Source organism: Colobus angolensis, unplaced genomic scaffold (genome assembly GCF_000951035.1).
Source record: "Colobus angolensis palliatus isolate OR3802 unplaced genomic scaffold, Cang.pa_1.0 Scaffold588, whole genome shotgun sequence".
In the NCBI taxonomy this organism is placed as follows: domain Eukaryota; kingdom Metazoa; phylum Chordata; class Mammalia; order Primates; family Cercopithecidae; genus Colobus; species Colobus angolensis.
In genome coordinates this window covers 208059-229135 of record NW_012119465.1, presented here as the reverse complement: position 1 = coordinate 229135, position 21077 = coordinate 208059, and the positions used below count along the sequence as shown (strand labels likewise).

Below are 21077 nucleotides of genomic sequence, written 5' to 3'. Positions count from 1 at the left end.
AAAAAAAAAAAAAAAAAAAGAAAGTCACATCACCTAGGTTTTGCACTCAGTGTTATGTCACAATTTCTTCAGTGGGCAGAATCTAGGCAGGAGAGGAGAGTCACATTACCTAAATGCTATACCTAGCGATATGTCACTGTGTTCCTTGTGGGCAGGGCAGTGGCAGGAGAAATACATCATTTAGCTAATAGGCTCAGAAATATGTGATAATATCCCCTATTGACAGGGCCCAGGCAGAAGTGTCACATTATTATGATTATGACTCAGCAATATGTAAAAATGTACCCATGGAAAGGAATTTGAGCCAAAAACTCTGAACACCTGGGTACTAGGCCCAGTGACATGACACAATCTCCTCATCTTTAAGAGTGACACCTTTAACTTTTAGCTGAGCATGTATATTAGAGTCACAATCTCCCTTGTGTTTTGGGCCAATATATTACACTCTCTACAACATCCAAGGGCATTATAAAGCCTGCATGAGAGTTGCAAATCTCTCTCAGGCCTACAAGCTCATATGGACTCACAATTGTACGTATTACCCTAAACCTAGGTTTGATAGTCAACATCTCCCCTACAGGCAGGGTTAAGGGAGAAGACCCATTATTATAACTGTGGGCTGGGTCCAGAAATGAGTCACCATCCCACCTGTGTCCAGATCCACATATAAAATTCACAATTAAAACTTTGTGCTGTATTCTCTTGTTAGACTCAGGGCCTCAACAGTGGGCTTTGTAAATGTGGGATGGTGACAACTTTTAATTTCACCTGGGTGTGTAATGAAGAGTTTCAATCTGAACTTTTGGCTGCCCCTGTTATGAATCTCTCTACTAAGAAAGACTTTATACAATATAGGTTAGCATTGTTAACTTCTGTGAGCTTGGTACAAATACGGAACTCAGGACCTTACCTATCGACCTAAGCTTAATGATGAGAGGCAAAATATCTTCTATTGGCTGAATCCCAATATAAGTATAATCATCATGAGTTGGAACTGAAACGTGGTGTATGTCATAATTCCATTTGTGGGCAAAAAACTAGGCAGTATAGGAAATTGGGTCACATTAACTGGATGCTGGACCCAGCAATATGACACCATCCCACATGTGGAAAAAACCCAGCCAAGTTATGAGAGCCAAAACACCTACACAATGGGCCCAAGATATGTCAAAATATTTTCGGTGGCTCCAGCACAGGCAGGAGAGTTATAACATAAGGGTGCTGGGCCCAGCAATATGAAATATGCCATAATTTCCACTTGATGCAGAACCCAGGCAAAATAGTAACATCATCTGGGTGCTGGGCACAGCAATAGGTCAAAATTCCTTTTTGATGGGCATGATTTGGGAAAAAGAGGAGAGTCACATATTCTGAGTGCTTAGCAATGTGTCAAAATCTTCCTATAGTGAAGGCCCAGGCAGAAAAACAGAGTCACATCACTTAAATCATGGGCACAGAGATGTCCCAGTGTCCCCAGTAGACATGGCTCAGGCAGATGAGGAGAGTCATATCACCTAGCTGCTTTCCTAGGAATATGTCACAGAGCAACATGTGGGAAGAAATGAGGCAGAAGGAGCCACATCACTTGGGTGCTGAGTCCTGAGATATGTCAAAAGGCTCTCTTAGGACAGCACCCAGACAAGAGAGTTACATCATCTAGGTACAGGTTCTCTGTTTATGTCACAATGCTCTTTGTGGGTGGGGCCCAAGGAGGGAGTCACTTCACTTAGGTGATAGGCCCAGAGATATGTCATAATGTCCTCTATGAAGCATAGCCCTGTCAAAAGAGTACCACTACCTGTGTGCCTGGCCTAGAAATATGTCACGCTCCAGGTTGGCAGGGCCCAAGCAGGAGAGCCACATACCCTAGGTGATAGGCCCAGAGATATGTCAAAATGGCCTCTTTTGTCCATGGCTCTGGCAAAAGAGCACCCTCACCTGTGTGCCTGGGCTTGCAATATGTTACTGTCCTTCCTTTGTGCAGGGCTCATTCCAGGGAGGAGGGTTATATCACCTACGAGGTGGACATAGAAATATGTCACAATAATTTTAGTGGGCATGGCACAGGCAAGAATGTAACGTCACCTGTGTGCTAGATCCAGTGATATGTCACAATTCTTACTGAAAGAAGGGCCCAGGCAGGAGAGTCACATCACCTTGAGATTGGCCTAGGTAGACATCACAATCCCATATATGTGCTGGAAAAACTCTGTAGAGTCAAATTACACAGGTGCTTGGAAAAAACTTACATCACAATCACACTGTCAGAAAATTCCAAATATGAGATTCACAATACCACACTTGTTTTGTTTTCATGTGTGACAGTCGGCTTCATTCATGTGAGATGATGACAGTCCTTACTGTCAGCTGGGTCTGGATACACAACTAACAATTTCATGTGTGTGCTGAGCCCTGCTTTGACTCTGTCTGTATTACCCAAAGACTTTGTAAAATATGTGTGAGTGTTGTAATCTTTTGTGACTTTTGTACAGGAATGTGATCCAGGACATCACACATGTATATAAATCTGGTTATAAAAGTCAAAGTATTCCTCTATTGACTGAGTTCACATATGAGAGTCATTATCATGCCTGTGAGCCATGCCTAGGTATATGCTACAATTCCCTCTGTGGTTATGAAGCAGGCAGGACAGCCACATCACCTAAATGCTGGGCCAGCACTATTCCAATATCTTCTTTGTAGGCAGACCTGTGAGAAACGTCATATCACTTGTGTGCTAGGTCCAGTGCTGTGGCACAATGTCCCTTGTGGGCAGTGTCCAGGCAGGAGAGGAGAGTCATATCACCTAAATGGTGAGCCCCAAAATATGTCACAATGCCTCCTGTTGACAGGGCCCAGGCAAGCGAGTCATATCATTTGGATGCAGCGCTTAGAAATGCTACAGTTACCAAGGAATCAGGGCACAGGCAGGAGGCGAGAGTCATGTAATCTAGATGATGGGTCCAGAAATATGTTACAATCCCTCCAGAGGACATTGTTAAGATAGCACAGTCAAATCACCAAGGTGCTTGGCCCTGTTATTTGTCAAACTCTCATTTGTGGGTGATACTAAGGCAGAATAATTAACTCAGGAGCTGGGCAGAGGTATATGTCAAAATTACATTTGTAGAAAAGTTGAACAATAAGACTCACCATCCTGCGCACATCTGGGCTCCAGATGTATGACTTGTTATTAGGCTTTTGTTATGGTCTCAGTTATATGGCACAACATCACCTGTGGCCAGTGAGAAGGCATGAAAGTCACATCACCTACATGGGTGCAGGTCCAGTGAAATGTCACAATCTACCTAGTAGGCAGGACCGTGGCAGAAGAGTCACATCACCGGAATGCTGATTTCAGTGACATATCAAAACCCCCTCTGTTGGCAGGACTTTGGCAAGAGAGGAAACTCACTTCACCTAGGCAATTGGCCTAGATATATGTCACAATGGTGCTTATGTGCAGTACCATGGCTGGAGAGTGACCCCAAATTTTCATTGGGCCCAGCAATATATCACAACCGCCCTGTCATCAGGGCCCAGGAAAAAGCAAAGAAACATCACCTTGGTACTGAGCCAAGTGATGTATTACAATGCTTCCTCTTGGCAGAACCCCAAAAGGAGAATCACATTGCCTGTGTGCAGTACCTTGTTATGTGTCACAATGCACTGTAAGTGCAGGGCCAAGGCGGTAGAAGGGATTCACATCACTTACATGATGGAACTAGACATAAGACACAATTCTCTTTGTAGGCAGGTTTCAGGAAGATAATTCACATCACCTGGGCGATGGTCCCAGTGATATATAAAAGTGCCCTTTGTAGACAGAGCCAAGGAAGGTGTTATATATTGCTTAGGTGTTTGTTCCACATATTGCACATTTCATCTGTGGTCTGAGCCTAAAAAAGAGTATCAGATTATTCATGTGCTGGGCAAAGTTACCTGTCCCAATCTCACTTTCAGAAATGTTCAGAAATAAGTTTCACATCCCACACAAGTTCTGGTTTCGTGTATGTGAGTCAACTCTTTCTACGAGTTGAGTTTAAGTAGAGGAGTCACAATCTCATCAAGATACATGGCAAGATCCATGTATAAGATCCAAAATCCCACTTGAAGATTGTGTTCCAGTAGGGGAGTCATAGCACCACCGGTCTGCTGAATCATGGTTCGATGTTACCAAACCACCTGTGAATCAGATCCATGTATGAGAGTAATTATTTCAACCTTTGACCACTTTTTATGTGTGACATTTAGACCTGATTCCTAGGTCCTGTTCATGTGTGAGAATGGTAATCGTGTCAGATAGTTGTGCACACAAGAGTTGCACTCTTATGTCATTGCTGGTCTCTGTTATGACACTCTGTACCATTAAGGCTTCATATGCTATACCTGATTGTTATAATCCTTTGTGAACTTTACACAAGTGAAAAACCCAGGACTTTACCAATGACTGAGACTGACTATGAGAGTCAAAAATCTCTACTGGCTGGGTCCAGGTATGACAGTTATTGTGCATGTGTGCTTAACCCACGTATATGTTGCAATTTTATGTGTGAGCAGGGACAAGGTAGGAGAGTCACATCACCTGGGTGCTGAGCCAGTGGTACAGTATAATCTCATTTGTAGGCTGGATCTAGTCAGAAGAGTCACATCACCTGGGTACAGCCTCAAATAGTATGTCACCAAGCACACTATATACAGAGTAGAAGAAAAAGATGAGAGTCACTCCACCTAGGTGCTGGGCTCTGCAATATGTAATAATCCCCTCTCTTGGCAGAGTCTGAAATATGAAGGACAGTCACATCATTTAGGTTTTGCAATCAGCGGTAAGTCACAAATTCTTTGGTGAGCAGGACCCAGGCAGGAATGTAGAGTCACATTACCTAGATGTTAATCCAAATGACACCTCACAGGGTCTTCTGGGGACAGGGCACAGGAAGGAGACACAAATCACCCAGCTTATAAACCCAGAGATATGTGATAATATCCACTGTTGGCAGGGACCTATCACCTACATGTTTCCCTAGGTATATGACACAATCTAACATGTGAAGAGAGTTACAACAAATAGGTGCAGGTTCTACTCTTATGTCACATTGCTCCATGTGTGCAGGGTTCAAGCAGGGAGTCACATCACCTAGGTGATAGGCCCAAAGATATGTTACAATGTCCTCCTTGAGGCATGGCCCTGACAAAAGAGTACCATCACCTCTGTGCCTAGTCTGGTAATACGTCACTATTCAGGTAAGTAGGACTCAAGCAGGAGAGCAACATCACCTGTGATAGGCCCAGTGATATGTCACAATGCCCTCTTTAGGACATGGCCCTAGCAAAAGAGTACTGTCACCTGTGTGCCTGGTCCAGCACTATGTCACTATCTCCCACTGTGTGCAGGGCACATTCTATGAGGAGAGTTATGTTACCTAAGTGGTGGACACAGTGATATGTCACAGTGATTTCTGTGGGCATGGCTCAGGCAAAAATGTAACATGACCTGGGTGCTGGATATAGTGATATTTCATGATTATCACTGAGAGCAGGGCCCAGGCAGGAGAGTCACATCACCTAGAGGTTGGCCCAGGTAGATATCACAATAATATATGCTGGCTCTAACCAGTCTGGAGAGTCAAATCACACAGATGCTTGGCAAAGATTTATATCACAATCAGACTGGCAGAAAATTCCCAGGATGAGATGTACAACACGACAAATGTTCTGTTTTTATGAGTAACAGTTGGCTTCATATATGTGAGACAGTGGTAGTTCTCACTGTCGGCTGGGTGTGCATATGAGACTCATAATTTCACCTTTCTGCTGGGCTCTGTTATGACACTCTGTGTACAAGCCAAGGGCTTTATAAAATATACAAAGCTGTTATAATCTTCTATGACCTTTCTTTTGCCAGAAAGAGATTTAATCAGTCATGTTTCTAAAGCAAGTTATGAAAGTCAAAATTACTCCTATTGGAGTAATGACTGTCATATGGGGTCCACATATAAGGGTCATTATCATGCCTGTGAGCTGTGCTAAGGTATGTGTCACAATTTACTCTGTGGTAATGAAACAGGCACGACAGCCATGTCACCTAAGTGCTGAGCCATAATTTTCCAATATTCTCCTTGTAGGAAAGTTCCTGGCAGAAAATTCACATAACTTTGGGGCTGCGTCCAACTGTGTGGCAAAATGCTCCTGTGGGCAGTGTCCAGACAGAAGAGGAGACTCATATCACCAAAATGATAGGCCCAGAGATATGTCACAACATTTCCTGTTGAAAGGACCAGGCAAAAGAGTCATATCATTTGGATGCAGAGCTTAGAAATGCTACAGTCCCCAGTGGAAGCAGGGTCCGGGCAGGAGAGGAGAGTCAGGTAACCTTGATGATGGGTCCAGAAACATATTACAGTCCTTCCTGAGGTTGTTGTTAAGACAGGAGAGTCAAATCACCAAAGTTCTCAGTTGAGGTAAATGTCCAAATCTCATGTGTGGGCTACATCTAGGCAGGATTATTAAATCACTCAAGAGCTGGGAAAAGGTATATGTCACAATAACACTGGTGGAAAGTTCCAGGAATGGGGACACCATCTTGCATATGATCAGGCTCCAGGTTTAAGAGTTATGATTAGTCCTCTTATCTGGTCTTGGGTGTATGGCACAATATCACCTGTGGGCAGAGAGCAAGCAGGAAGGTCACATCACCTGGGTGGGTGCTTGTCAAGTGAGATGTCACAATCTTTACTGTTGGCAGGACCCTGGAAGAAGAGTTATATCAATGGGATGCTGGTTTTTGTGATATATCAAAATTCCCCCTGGACAGGGCTTAGGAAGGTGAGGAGACTCACTTCACTTAAGCAACTGACCTAGATACATGTCACAATGACCGCTATGTGCAGGACCAAGGTGTGAAAGTGACCTCACCTTGGAGCTGGGTTTAGCAATATGTCACAATCTCCCCTGTGGTCAGGGCGAGGCAAGAGAGGAGAAATATTACCTAGATGCTGAGCCAAGTAACATTTACAAAGCTTCCTGTTGGCAGAACCCAAAATGGATTGTCACATCACCTGGGTGCAGTACCCAGTTATGTGTAACCATGCACCATAAGTGCAAGGCCAAGGCTGTAGAAGGGAGTCACATCACTTACATGATGGACTTAGATATAAGCCACAATGCTTTTTATAGGCAGGGAACAGACAAATAATTCACATCACTTAGGTTCTGGTCCCAGTGATATGTAAAAGTGCCCTTTCTAGTGGGCCCAGTCACCTTTGCTTAGGTGTATGGTCCAAGTATGTCACAATTTCATTTGTGGTCATGGCCTAAAATAGAGAGTCAAATTATTCAGGAGATGGGCTAACTTTTACATCCTAATCACACATTAGAAAATATTCAGAAATAAGTTTCACAGTCCCACGTAAGTCCTGGCTTTGTGCATATGATTAACACCTCCTGTGAGTGGGGTCAAATCTCATCAATGGGCAAAATCCACTTGAAGATTGTGTTCCAGTAGGGGAGTCACAGCCTCACAGGTGTGCTGAATCATGCATCACCAAAATACCCTGGGTTAGATCCATGTATTAGAGGAACAATTTCAATCTTTGAGTACTGTTTTTTTTGTTTTTTGTTTTGAGTTGGATCATCCCTCCATCACTCAAGCTGGAGTGCAGTGGCATGATCTCACCTCACTGCAACCCTTGTCTCCTGGGTTCAGGTGATTCTTCTGCCTCAGCCTCCCAAGTAGCTAGGACTACAGGCAAACATAAAAATGCCAAGCCGATTTTTGTGTTTTTAGTAGACTGGGTTTCACTGTATTTGTCATGCTGGCCTCGAACTCCTGACTTCAGATGATCCACCCGCCTTGGCCTCCCAAAGAGCTGGGATTACAGGCATGAGCCACAGTGCCCGGCCTTGACTGCTCCTTTATGTGACATTTAGTACCTTATTAGTATGTGTTCTTGTGAAAGAATGACAATCATGTCAGTTAGGTGTCCATCTAAGAGTCACAACTGCACCTGGTTGCTCTTCCCTGGTATGACACTCTGTACCACTCAGGATTTATGTGATGTGCCTGAGTGTAATAATCCTCTGTGAACTTTATACAATTAGGAGACCTATTACTTTACTTATTGATATAAGACTGGCTATGAGAGTCAAAATATCTCTCCTTATGTCACAATTTCACCCATGGGCAGAAACAAGGCAGAAGAGTCTCATCATCTGGATTCTGAGCTAAGGATCTGTTATAATCTCCTTTGCAGCCAGGGCCAAGTCAGAAGAGTCACATCACCTGGGTACAGCCTCAAGTAATATGGCACCACGTCCGCTGTAGACAGGGTTGAAGAAAAAGGGGACAGTCACACCACCCGGGTGCTGGGCTCAGCAATACATAATAATCCCTCCTTTTGGCAGACTCCAGAACATAGAGGAGAGTTGCATTACCTAGGTTTTGCACTCAGTGGTATGTCACAATTCCTTTAGTGGGCAGAGTCTAGGCAGGAAAGGAGAGTCACATTTCCTAGATGCTACGTCCAGCAATGTCACCATGTTCCTTGGGGGCAAGCACAGGAAAAATAGACAAATCACCTAGCTGATAGGTTCAGAGGTATGTGATAATATCCCTTGTTTGCAGGGTCTAGGCAGAAGAGTCACATTATTATGATTCTGACCTAAAGATATGTCACAATGCACACATGGTATACAATTAAAGGAAAAGTTTTTTGTTTTCTTTTTTATTATACTTTAAGTTCTAGGGTACATGTGGCAACGTGCAAGTTTGTTACATATGTATACATGTGCCATGTTGGTGAACTTCACCCATTAACTCGTCATTTACATTAGGTATATCTCCTAATGTTATCCCTTCCCCCTCCCCCCTCCCCACAATAGGCCCCGGTGTGTGATGTTCCCCTTCCTGTGTCCAAGTGTTCTCATTGTTCAGTTCCCACCTATGAGTGAGAACATGCAGTGTTTGGTTTTCTGTTCTTGCGATAGTTTGCTGAGAATGATGGTTTCCAGCTGCATCCATGTCCCTACAAAGGACGTGAACTTATCCTTTTTTATGGCTGCATAGTATTTCATGGTGTATATGTGCTACATTTTCTCAATCCAGTCTGTCATTGATGGGCATCTGGGTTGATTCCAAGACTTTGCTTTTGTGAATAGTGCCACAATAAACATACATGTGCATGTGTCTTTATAGTGGCATGATTTATAATCCAATTAAAGGAAAAGTTTTAACACCTGGGTACTAGGCCCAGTGATATGACACAATCTCCTCATCTTTGAGGGTGACATCTTTAACTGATAGTTTGGTGTTTATACGAGAGTCACAATGTCATGCATATTAGGTAATCATACGAAACCCTCTACAACATCCAGGGGATTTATACGGCATGTATGAGAGTTGCAAACTACTCTGAGGCCCACACGCTCATATGGACTCACAACTTTATGTATTGCCTTAAACCCAGGTATGACAGTCAGCATCTCTCATTTAAGCTGAGTTTAAGAATGAGACCCATTTTATGCCTGTGAGCTGGGTGGAGAAATGAGTCATGATCGCACCTGTGGTCAGATCCCCATATGAGAGTCAGAATTCCATCTTTGTACTGTTTTCACCTATTAGTACTTCAACAGTGGGCTTTGTAAACGTGGGATGGTGACAACTTTTACCTTCACTTGGGTTTGTAATTGAGAGTCACAATCTTAACTTTTTGCTGGGCCTTGTTATGAAACTCTCTGTACCACCCAAGGAGTTTATACAATATGAGTGAGTGTTGTGAACTTCTGTGAGTTTTGTACAAATATGAAACCCAGGATTTTACTTGTTGTCCTAAGCTTAGGGATGATAGGCAAAATATCTTCTACTGGCTGAATCCCAATATAAGTTGGAACATCATGGCTATGAACTGAAGAAAGGTATATGTCATAATTTCATTTTTGGGCAAAAAATTAGGAAAAGAGTAACAACACTTAGGTGATGTGTCAAATAACATGTCACAATGCCCTCTCTAGGCAGAACCTAGAAAGGGGCATCACATTAACTAGTTGCAGGACCCAGCAATATGACCCAATTCCAAATGTGGAAAAACTTAGCCAAGGGATGAGAACCAAAGCACCTACAGAATGGGCCAAAATTATGTCAAAATACTGTCTATGGCTCTGGCACAGGAAGGACTGTAGCATCATCAGGGGGCTGGGCCCACTAGTTTGCAATAATTCCCTCTTTTTTCAGGACTCTAGCTGAAGAGTAACATCATCTGGGTGCAATAGGTCAAAATTTCCCTTTGTGGGCATGGTTCACAAAAAAGAGTAGGTCATGTGACCTAAATGCTGGGCTCAGCAATATGTCACAATCCCACCATTTTCAAGGCCCAGGCAGAGGAAGAGAGTCATATCACTTAGGTCATGGGATCACAGATATCACAGATATCACTTAGGTCATGGGATCCCATGTCCCCAGTAGGCAGAGCTCAGGCAGACGAGGAGAGTCATATCACCTAGATGCTTCCCTATAAATATGTCACAATTTAATATGTGGGCAGAAACTGGGTAGAAGGGCCATATCATTTGAATGCTGGGTGTTGAGATATGTCACAAGGCTCTCTTAGCACAGCACCCAGGCAAGAGGGTTATATCACCTAGATGCTGATTCTCTCTTATGCCACAATGCTCCATGTGGGTGGGTCCCAAGGAGGGAGTCACTTCACCTAGGAGATAGGCCCAGGGATATGTCACAATGTCCTCTATGAAGCAAAGCCCTGGCAAAAGAGCACCATCACCTGTGTGCCTGGCCTAGAAATATGTCACTCTCCAGGCTGGCAGGGCCCAGGCAGAAGAGTCACATCACCTAGGAGACAGGCTGAGAGATACATCAAAATGTACTCCTTTGGGCATGGCTCTGGCAAGAGTACCCTCACCTGTGTGCCTGGCTTTGCAATATGTTACTATCATTCCTTTGTGCAGGACCCATTCCAGAGAGGAGAGTTACATCACCTATGAGGTGGGCACAGAAATATGTTACAATAATTGTGGTGGGCATGGTGCAGGCAAGAATGTAACATCACCTGAGTACTAGATCCAGTGATATGTCACAATGCTTAGTGAGAGAAGGGCCCCGGCAGGAGAGTCACATCACCTGGAGGTTGGCCTAGGTAGACATTACAATCCCATATATGGGCTGGAACAAGTCTGGAGAGTCAAATTACACAGGTGCTTGGAAAAGATTTGTATCACAATCATGCTGTCAGAAAATTCCAAAAATGAGATTTATAATACTACACATGTCCTGTTTTCATGTGTGACAGTTCACTTCATCCATGTGCAATAATGACAGTCATTACTGTCAGCTAGTTGTGCATACAAGACTCACAATTTCGCCTGTGTGCTGAGCCCTACTTTGACTCTGTCTGTATAACCCAAAGACTTTGTAAAATATGTGAGAGTGTTGCAATTTTTTGTAACGTTTTTATAAGAAGGTGATCTAGGATATCACACATGTCCCTAAACCTAGTTATAAGAGTCAAAATATCCTCTATTGGCTGAGTCCACATGTGAGAATCATTATCATGTCTGTGACCCATGCCTAGGTATATGTTACAATTCCCTCTGTGGTTATGAAGCAGACAGAACAGCCACATCACCTAAATGCTGGGCCAGAAATATTCCAATATTCTCTTTGTAGGCAGGGTCCTGTCAGAAATGTCTCATAACTTGTGTGCTTGGTCCAGCTCTGTGGCACAATGTCCCTTGTGGGCAGTATCCAAGCAGGAGAGGAGAGTCTTATCACCTAAATTATGGGCCCCAAAATACGTCGCAATGCCTCTTGTTGACAGGGCCCAGGCAAGAGAGTTATATCATTTGGATACAGCGCTTAGAAATGCTACAATTACCAAAGGAAGCAGGGTACAGGCAGGAGATGAGAGTCATGTAACCTAGATGATGAGTCCAGAAATATGTTACAATCCCCTCTGAGGACATTGTTAATATAGCACAGTCAAATCACCAAGGTGCTTGGCCCATGTATCTGTCAAAATCTGATTTGTGGGCTATACCCAGGTAGAATTTTTAAATCATTTAGGAACTGAGCAAAGGTATATGTTACTAGTACACTTTTGGAAAGGTTTAAGAATAAACCATCCTGAGCATGTCCTGGCTCCAGGCATATGAGTTGTAATTAAGCTTTTGTTAGGGTCTCAGGTATATGGAGCAATGTCACCCGTGGCCAGAGAGAAGGCAAGGAAGTTACATCCCCTATGTGGGTGCAGGTCCAGTGAGATGTCACAATCCACCTGTGGGCAAGACCCTGGCAGAAGAGTCACATCACCTGGATGCTGGTTTCAGTGACATATCAAACCCCTCTCTGTGGGAAGGACTTAGGCAGGAGAGGGGATTCACTTACAGGCAATTTGCCGAGATATATGTCACAATGTCTGTTCTGTGCAGTACCAAGTCTGGAGAGTGATCTCACATTTGTGCTGAACGTAGCAATATGTCACAATATCCTGTGGTCAGGGCCCAGTCAAAAGCAAAGAAACATCATGTAGGTGCTGAGCCAAGTGATATGCTACAATGCTTCCTATTGGCAGAACCCAAAAAGGAGAATCACATTGCCTGTGTGAAGTGCCCAGTTGTGTGTCACAGTGCACTGTAAGTGCAGGGCTAAGGCAGTAGAAGGGAGTGACATCACTTATGTGATGGACCTAGATTTAAGACACAATTCTCTTTGTAGGCAGATTTTAGGCAAATAACTCACATTACCTGGGTGATGATCCCAGTGATATATAAAAGTGCCCTTTTAGACAGAGCCAAGGAAGGTGTTACATATTGCTTAGCTGCTTGTTTCACATTCGGGCAATTTTCTCTGTGGTCTGGGCCTAGAAAAGAGAGTCAAATTATCCATGTGCTGGGCAATGTTAACTGCCCCAATCACACTCTCAGAAAGACTGGGAAATAAGTTTCATATCCCACACAAATCCTAGTTTCCTGTATGTGAGTCAACGCTTTCTGTGGTTTGGGTGGGAGTAAAGGAGTCACAGTCTTAACAATGGGCAAGATCCATGTATTGTGTTCAAATAAACAACTCACATCACCACAGATGTGCTAAATCATGGTTCAAATATTACCCATCCATCTGTGAATCAGATCCATGTATGAGAGTAATTATTTCAACCTCTGACTGCTTTTTATGTGTGAGATTTAGTACCTCATTCCTAGGCCCTGTTCATGCGTGAGCATGACAATCGTGTCAGCCAGGAGTGCATAGAAGAGTCACATTTTCACCTAGTTGCTGGTCTCTGTTATGACACTCTCTACCATTAAGGCTTTATATGCTATACCTGAGTGTTATAATCCTTCGTGAACTTTATATAAGTGAAAAACTGAGGACTTTACCCATGGCCGCGAGACTGGCTATGAGTGTCAATTATCTCTACTTTCTGGGTCCAGATACAAGAGTTATTATTGTGCATGTGTGCTTAACCCAGGTGTATGTTACAATTTCACCTGTGAGCAGGGACAAGGCAAGAGAGTCACATCATCTGGGTGCTCAGCCAGTGATACAGTACAATCTCATTTGAAGGCTGGGCCTAGTCAGAAGAGTCACATCACCTGGGTACAGTCTCAAAGTATGTCACCAAGCCCACCATATATAGGGAAGAAGAAAAAGAGGAGAGTCACTCCACCTAGGTGCTGGGCTCTGCAATATGTAGTAATGAAGGACAGTCACATCATTTAGGTTTTGCAATCAGTGGTATGTCACAATTTCTTTGGTGAGCAGGACCTAGGCAGGAGAGAAGGGTCACATTACCCTAGATGTTAAGTCAAACGATATTACACAATGTCCTCTGGGGACAGAGGCAGGAGAGACAAATAACCTAGCTTATAGGCCCAGATACATGTGATAATATCCCTTGTCGGCGGGGTCCAGGCAGAAGAGTCACATTATTACAGTTCTAACTCGGCTATATGTCACTGTGCACCCATGGGAAGGAATTTAAGCCAAAAAGTCTCAACACCTGAGTACTAGACCTCCATCTCCTGAATGAGGCAGCCATACCCACATAATCCTCAGGCAATAACCTCCCCCATGCTAAAAAATGATACAACTCTTTACACTATTAAAATCAAACATGAATACCACCTCATCATACTCAACTATTCATCAAACCAACATCAACTCTATTAATAATCCTAATAAAGAAGCCACTCAAATGTCAATACTTGACCCTCATATTTCAGGATATTCCTCAATAGTCATAGCCACAGTATAACCAAAAACAAACATCATACCCTCCAAATAAATCAAAAAGACTATTAACCCCATGAAATCCCCACCAAAATTCAACACTATATCACAACCCACAGCATCCGTAACAATTAGCCCTAGGACTCCATAAATAAGAGTAAGTTTCGAAGAAAAACCTACAAACCCTATAACCAGAGAATACTTAATACAAATAAAGCATATGCCATTATTCCCACATGAACTATAAAAATGACCAATGATATGAAAAACCATCCTTCTACTTCATTTGTAAGAACACTAATGACCAATACCCGCAAAACATATCTGCTAATAAAAGTTACTAGCTACTCATTTATTGATCTTCCTACACCATCTAACATTTCTACATGATGAAACTTTGACTCTCTTCTTAGTGCCTGCCTAATTCTCCAGATCATCACAGGATTATTTTTGGCTATTATTTTGGCTATATATTTTTGGCTATTTTGGCTATTTTGGCTATACATCAGACACCTCAACTGCCTTTTCTTCAGTCGCTCATATCAGCCTAGATGTAAACTAAAGCTGCTATTTTCATGCCAAAGGTGCTTCAATATTTTTCATCTGCCTCTTCTTACATGTTAGTTGAGGCTTACACTATGGTTCATTTCCATTCCTTGAAACCTGAAATATTGGCATTATCCTCCTATTCATGACTATAACAACAGCATTCATGGGCCACATGCTCGCATGAGGCCAAATATCATTCTGAGGCCCAACAGTAATTACAAATCTACTATCAGACATCTCATATATTGGAACTGACATTGTGCCATGAATCTGAGGCAGATTCTCAGTTGAGAAAGCCACCCTCACATGATTTTTCGCCTTCCATTTCATCCTACCCTTCATCATTACAGTGCTCGCAACTGTTCTTCTTTTATTCTCCCATGAAACAGAATCTAACAACCCTTCAGGGGTTTCATCAGATCCTGACAAAATCACTTTCCACACCTACTGTACAACCAATGATATTCTAGGTTTAATTTTTCTTCTCCTCATTCTAATAACTGTAATACTATTTTCGCCTGACCTCCTGAGCAACCCAGATAATTACCCTTTAGCCAACCCCCTCAGTACCCTACCCTACATTAAGCCAGAGTGGTACTTTTTGTTTGCATGTGCAATCTTATAATCTATTCCTAACAAACTAGGAAGCGTATTGGCCTTTGTATTATCCATTCTCATTCTAGCAGTTATTCCCATATTTCACAAGTCTAAACAACAAAGCATAATATTCTGGCCATTAAGTCGATGCCTATTATGAACCCTAGTGGCTGACCTGCTTACACTCGCATGAATCGGAGGGCAGCCAGTCCAATAACCTTTTATTGCCATCAGACGGACAGCATCTATCATGTACTTCTCTACCATCCTCACCCTTATACTGCTCACTACCCTAATTGAAAATAAATTACTTAAATGAAAATGCTCTTGCAGTACAATTCAATACTCTGGTCTTGTAAACGAGAAATGGAGAATCCCCTCCCCAGGACAACTCAGGGAAAAAGCATTTCCACTTCACCATCAATGCCCAAAGCTGAAATTTGGATTAAACTACTCCCTGAATTTTTTCACAGCACATATTTTAACTGCTATGTCAGTATTAATCAACTAGCACTAATACATTAGTGCTTTTATGTACTTTGTGCATTACTGTTAGCACCAATGAGTAATATATACTACTATAATTGTTTACTTATACATAGTACAATGATACATGAGGATACATTACAAATCCAGTGCACATACATATAAGCATGTATTAATATTCCCTTAATCAACTATGGTACACCTACTTTTATTGACTATACAAGTCTAATCCTTGCAAATATTGACCCATACTAGATATCCTTAATATTACATAGTGCATACTTCGTTCATTGGACATAGCACATTTCAGTCAAGAAATCCCTTGTCAACACAGATATCCCCTACCAAATTCTGATCTCTTAATCAACCAACCTTTGTGAAATCATCATCCTGCTCGGTAGTACTAATCTCCTTGCTGTGGGCCCATAACACTTATGGGTGACTATTTTGAAACTATACCTGGCATTTGGTTCTTACTTCAGGGCCATAAAACTAAAATTGCCCAAACATTCCCCTTAAATAAGACATCTCAATGGACTAATGACTACCACCCTATTAACCAGTCACAGGAGCACTGTCATACATTTGGTATGTTTAACTTTGGGGGATGCTATCACTCACCATTACGGAAGCCCTGGTACCTGCCGAATCAGCTGTAGATGAACTCGCATTTGATTCCTGACAAATCAATTGTAGAAGCTGAGCTTAAATTGAATATTCCGGGCTGGCATAATAACAATAAGTTGTGAATTAATTAATTCTTGAAGGACATAACAATTAATAGACACGTATACTCACGTACGTATGCTCATGCACACATGCTCACTTTCAAGAACTATTTCCGATTAAATTTGCAAACTCCTCCTCCCCATCTCCGACTTTACCATCAACCAAGGTAAATGCACCCTTGCCAAACCCCAAAAACAAGACACTAAAATGCAACCCAGTCAGAGCCCAAAAATAGTATTTTAACCATGCATATCCCAACAGCTACCCCTCGATGATGTAATTTTCCTAAAAATCTTAAAATCCCCCCAAATCAAGCCTCCATTTTATATAATAAATACAGTAATTAAACTTCCACCCTAAAGTAATATAATACCTTGAGCATATTCCTCTAAAAGCGCTACCCCATATATTGTACCCTAAATCGATTATATTCTAATTATGAGTAAACCTCTCAACCAAATCTCTTCCAATTCAACTTTAAAGACCCTGAATTCCCAGAACTGTAAACGACTATTTATTTATTTCCTTCTCATATTCTAATTTTAGGCTTAAGTATTTATACAGTTGATGTAACTTAATTATTTCAAAGCAAGACACTAAAAATTCTAGATGGGTCTGCACAACCCCATGAACAAATAGGTTTGGTCCTGGCCTTTCTATTAGCTCTTAGTAAGGTTACACATGCAAGCATCCGTGCCCCAGTGAAAACGCCTTTTAGATCACCTGGATCAAAAGGAGCAAGTATCAAGCATGCACAAATGCAGCTCAAAACAGTGCTCAACCACAGCCCTATGGGAAAAAGCACTGATAAATATTTAGTAATAAATGAAACTTTAAGCTATATTGATATCTAGCATTGGTCAATTTCGTGCCAGCCACCGCAGCCATACGATTAACCCAAGCTAATTGAACTTGGTGCAAAGAGTGTTTAAGTTCTGCCCTCAATAAAGCTAAACTCCATCTAAGTTGTAGAAACCTCCAGCTGAAATAAAATATACTATGAAGGTGCCTTTAATATCCTGAAGACACAATAGCTAAGACCCAGACTGGGCTTAGATACCCCACTATGCTTACCCCTAAACTCTAACATTAAAAATCAATTTGCCAGAATACTACCAGCAACAGCTAAAAACTCAAAGTACTTTATATACCTCTAGAGGAGCCTATTTTAAAATCAGTATACCCCAATATACCTCACCACCTCTTGACCTCAGCCTATATACTGCCATCTTCAGCAAACCCTAAAATGGTTATAGAGTAAGCACAAGTATACACATAAAAATGTTAGGTCAAGGTGTAGCTCATGAGGTGGCAAGAAGTAGACTGCATTTTGTATACCCAGAAAACCTCACAACAACCTTTATGAAATCTAAGGGCTCAAGGAGGATTTAGCAGTAAACCAAGAGCAGAGTGCTTGGTTGAATAAGGCCATGAAGCATGCACACACCTCCCATCACTCTCCTCAAATATTATTTTAGAAATTGCTAAAAACTCTCTATGCATGTGTAGAGGAGATAAGTCGTAACATGGTAAGCATACTGGAAAGTGTGCTTGGACAAACCAAAGTACAGTTTAACTTAAAGAATCCGGCTTACACCCAGAAGATTTCATCACGACCTGATCATTTTGAATTGACTCTAACTCCAAACTTCACTAAAAATATCAAACCATCTTAATCAAACCATTTACCTTAGACAAAAGCATAGGTGATAGAAATTTTCACCCTGGCGTAGTAGGCGTAATACCCTAAGGGAAAGATGAAAGAATTGAATAAAGCATTAAAAAGCAAAGACAAACCCTTATACCTTCTGCATAATGTATTAACTAGAAATAACTTTACACAAAGAACCATAGCCAAGTCCCCCAAAACCAGAAGAGCTACTCAACAACAGCTAAAAGAGCACACCCATCTATGTGGCAAAATAGTGGGAAGATTCATGAGTAGTGGTGACAAGTCTACCGTGCCTGGTGACAGCTGATTGTTTTTCAACTTTAAACTTATCCACAGACTTACTTAATCTCCCTGTATCTTTAACTGTTAGTCTAAAGAAGGACAGCTCTTTAGACATTAGGAAACAATTGTCCTATGGAGAATAAAAAATATCACCACCATAGTTGACATAGATGGCCCAAAAGCAGCCACCAATTAAGAAGCTTTCAAGCTCAACATCTAATTGCCTAAAATTCTAATCATCCTACTGAACTTCTAACATCACATTGGACTAATCTATTACTTAATAGAACCAATAATGTTAATATAAGTAACATGAAGATATTCTCCATTGCATAAGCTTGTATGAGACCGCGCAATAATCCACTGACAGTTAACAGCCTAATATTAATAAGCAATATAATAAGCACCCTATTATTTATACTGTTAATCCAACAGAGGCATGCTCTAAGGAAAGATTACAAAAACTAAAAGAAACTCTGCAAATCTTACCCCGCCTGTTTACCAGAAACATCACCTCTAGCATTACCAGTATTAGAGGCACTGCCTGCCCAGTGACATATGTTCAAAGGCCGCAGTATCCTGACAGTGCAAAGGTAGAATAATCACTTGTTCCCTAAATAGGGACTTGTATGAATGGCCACTGAGTGTTCAGCTGTCTCTCACTTTTAATCATTGAAATTGACCTATTCATGAAGAGATGGATATGAACAAATAAGATGAGAAGACCCTATGGAGCTTTAATTCATTATTGAAAATAAAAACTCAAAAAAGCCGACAGGCCCTAGCATACTATTCCTGCATTAAAAATTTTGGTAGGGGTGACCTTGGATCATAATTCAATCTCCGAGCAACCCAAACTAAAATGGCACTAGTCTAAGTGAGTTGACACACATTGACCCAATAATTTGATCAATGGAATAAGTTACCCTAGGGATAACAGCACAAGCCTGTTCTGGAGTCTATATTGACAATAGGGTTTATGACCTTGATGTTGGATCAGGACATCCTAATGGTGTAGCCACTATTAAGGGTTCACTTGTTCAAGGATTCAAGTCCTCTGTGATATGAGTTCAGACCAGAGTAACCCAGGTCAATTTCTATCTATTTAACATTTCTCCTAGTATGAAAGGATAAGAAAATAGGGCCCAACTTCATAAAGCACCTTTGCCCCATAAATGATGTTATCTCAGTCTAACAACTCACCACACACCCTGCTCAAGAACAGGGTTTGTTAAGATGGCATAGCCCAACAATTGCGTAAAACTTAAGACTTTATAATCAGAGGTTCAATACCTCTTCTTAACAATATGCCTATAATTAATCTTCTTCTACTTATTATTCCCACTCTGATTGCTGTAACATTCCTTACACTAATTGAACAAAAAATCTTAGGCTATGTACAACTACACAAAGGACCTAACACTGTAGGTCCCTATGGACTACTTCAACCATTCATTGATGCAATAAAACTTCTCACCAAGGAACGCTTACGGCCCTCAACATCTACTATTACCCTTTATATTATTGCTACAACCCTTACCCTTTCTATCGCTCTCCTCTTGTGGACTCCCCTCCCTATACCAGATCTTCTAATTCCACCCCAAACATAGGAAATATGTTCAACAAAAGAATTACTTTGATAGACTAAACAATAGAGGTTAAAATCCTCTTATTTCTAGAACTATAGGAATTGAACCTACTCCTGAGAACCCAAAATTCTCCGTGCTACCTATTACACCACGTCCTAAAGTAAGGTCCGCTAAAAAAGCTGTCAGACCCATACCCTGAAAGAATTGGTTATACCCTTCCCTTACTAATTAATCCATTAGCTCAACTTATTATATCCCTTACTATTTTCACAGGAACTCTTATCACAATGTTAGGCTCACACTGATTTCTCATCTGAGCTGGACTAGGAATAAATATACTAGTTCTTACCCCAATCTTAATTAAAAAATTAATCCCCACTCTACAGAAGCAGCCACCAAATATTTCCTTACACAAGCAACCACGTCTATAATTCTCACAATAGGTATCCTTTCCAGTAACCTGTCCTGCAGACAATGAACAATAATAAACACTGTTAATAAATTTTCATCCTCAATAATAAAAACGGCCCTAGTAATAAAACTAGGAATAGCCCCTTTTCACTCCTGAGTCCCAGCAAAAACCAAAGGAAACTCTCCTAATATCAGGCATACTTCTCCTCACATGACAAAAACTAGCCTGTATCTCTATTATGTTTCAAATTTTCCATCAATAAACATGAACATTCTCCTATCTATCACAATCCTATTCATTATAGTGGGTGGTTGGGGAGGACTTAATCAAAAACAACTTCATAAATTCCTAACCTACTCCTCAATTACTCATGTAGGTTGAATAATAGCAGTACTAATTTATAACCCAAATATTACCATTCTAAACCTGATTATTTACTTTTAACAACTAGTGCATTTCTAATACACAACCCAAGTAAAAGCACTAAGTGATTATACAAGAATATATGCTAAATATCTTTGT

General features: G+C 41.4%; 1 pseudogene; it reads right to left on the bottom strand.

The window, feature by feature from the left end:
• Nucleotides 1-21077, bottom strand: part of LOC105526303 — a 72087-nt pseudogene that overhangs the window by 14984 nt on the left and 36026 nt on the right.